The sequence below is a fragment of the Micropterus dolomieu genome, linkage group LG10, assembly GCF_021292245.1.
Source record: "Micropterus dolomieu isolate WLL.071019.BEF.003 ecotype Adirondacks linkage group LG10, ASM2129224v1, whole genome shotgun sequence".
NCBI classification, from domain to species: Eukaryota; Metazoa; Chordata; class Actinopteri; order Centrarchiformes; family Centrarchidae; genus Micropterus; species Micropterus dolomieu.
The window spans coordinates 29,817,693-29,820,302 of NC_060159.1; positions in this window are offsets into that span (position 1 = coordinate 29,817,693).

The window sequence follows — 2,610 nt, forward strand, 5'->3', positions numbered from 1 at the left end:
ACACTACCTTGTTTCTTACGACCCGCCCTTCTCTACTTCTGATTGGCTAGTAGTCCTAGCTGGGAACTGCGCATGTGCAACTCCCAACAAAGATTTTGTACAAGTACGATGCATCATTCTGTAGCTCAAGAGCGCAGCGTACAGCACAAGGGGTGAAAACAGGAGCTTCAGCAATGTGCAGTATGAGAAAAATTTGGTGTTTTTTGAAAATTAAACCATGTAAACCTGTTCTGGTACAACCCCTAATTAAAATAATAATAATAAATTTGAATAATACCACCTCTTTAAATGAATTAATAATCCAATCTCTATTTCAAAAGTCTAAAAACAAAAGGAGGGTGTTGTTTTTTTTGGTTTAAACTGTTTGTCCCTTGATTATGTACATTACAAATGCAAAAATATAGCCTTAAATTTGTAATACATGCCAATACTAAATTGATGACAAAGTAATGATTACCTACTGTAAAACATAAGGCACAGACTTATCTAGCTGTCATCAGGCTAATGGTTTTGGGCAGTTTTCAGAGGCTTTTATTGGCAGCCTCACACAAAGCCTCAAAATGCCTCAAGTACTGTCCAAGACAGTTATCACATAAACCTGTCAGCATGTCTCTATGTCAAAACAATGAGTCACAATGAAACTAACAGGCATGGTTTGACATCTAGCCCAATTACTTAAGCAAATTTACATCCCTAAAGACCGACAAATTTATCTTGGGCCTTGAATTGACCATACTTGTGTATCAGCCCACTTAAACACAAATTTACAGTGGTGACCACATCATTTGAATTTTAAAAACTATTGCTAAGTAAAACAACAAATAGGAACCTCTTGGGTCAGTCCCAGTGAACAGTCTGGGAAAAGGCATCTTACTAAAACAGTGAAAACAAGTCAGACTGTGGCAGCCTTGATCACATGAAGTCTAATTATCTACATTTCACCAACAAAATCTGCATCAGCTTTCATTGAAATTATACAGTGTAGTCTACCCAATAAGCAGGCAGTACAGCTTACTGTATGTCTGTATACCATATGCCTACTAGTATTTTCTGTAGGACCACAACAAAAGGAACTACATTAACTAACAATTTTTATACTAACAATATGAAATCAAGTTGCATTTCAAATTTGGGGCTCACAGTTTAGCTTTTAGTTAGCTGCTTATACGCAGTGTTCAAAAATAGATGAAGTTAGTGACATGCACCACTAATGAGTGACAGCGGGGAAAGAGAGGTGAGAGAGGATTGAGAGACAACATATTTGGGGAGAGGGGAAGGTAATCTATTGAACTGCAGTGTGTATTTTTGGGTATCCTATCCACAAATGAATGGTCTGTCACATTGCTCAATCCTAAAGATTGTTTTTGCAATGTACAGATTTGGTCACATTGCTGGTCAGATTTTGATCAAGGTCAAAACAAGGAGATTTGCTGAGGCCGTTTCTCTGTGTTTAAGTTTTCTTTTCTTGCTAAGCTGCAGTTTAGAACAGGCTCAGTTAAACCAGCTGAACACATGTTTGCAGTTTGTTTATTGTGAGTGTGACTTATAATTACAGGTGACTAAAAGATTCACATGTGGTTCACCTGACATATAAATAGAACAATGGGCCCTCTTTGCTGAGCAGCAATAATGGTTGCTGTAAATTGTCCTATTTAGTTTGTCAGATAATCAATAAGCTCCCTAATGCTATTAAAATGACTTACACTGATTTGAGTAGTTTTTAATCAAATATTACATTAGCTTCAAATGTAAGTGCCAGCAGCTGAGCTATTACATAATAAATAGATGATATTAGATAATATAGTTTAATTTGTGGTTATGTTAAAAGATATGTTTTTAAAAAATTTCCTGAACTGTACATATATCCCCTTAATCAATACAGTCTATGCTCTTAATCCTCAGCTAAACCCTGTGTACAGCAGGTTTATCTAGTATTTTGCATACAGTACAGTGATCTCTAATGTCAGCTAAGTGATTTGTAGAAGGCACAGCAATCGGGTTGCTTGGGACTAAAACAAAGCTGAAAATGTATAGGCATTTTCATCATCAAATTACTTCTTCAATACAGTTTGTCATAAAATTCAAAATGTGTCTAAAACGTATGTAATGCATGAAGTAAATGCACGCATGTAAAATGCATGCTTTGTAAGGGACAACATGATTAGTCAGTAAAGTGTTTTACACAGAACATTACCTTGTCATTGGACTATGCCAGAATCACAGTGATCAACTATTAAATGCAGTCCCCAAGTCTGTTTTACACAGAGAAGCTGAAGGTAAAACACTGGAATATAAAATTACTGCCTTTCAGCCGGACTGCCTGGCAACCTGCCACATGAAGCTTCTTAAATTCAAGAGGAAGTCAAAGACGGAGAAGGGATTCAGTGAGGATAATAAGGCATAATATCCTAAATTCGTAGCCTCTGTATTACAGCGTCAGAAGCATACAGAAGCATTCTTGTATTTTGGCAGTGAAATCCATCTATACCTTGTGTGTGTGTGTGTGGGGGGGGGGGGAAGTATTGCATTAAGACATGCAAAATAACAACATATTTCAACTCATATTCTTGGATTTAAAACATTCTGAGGTGATGATTATGAATCAGTGCT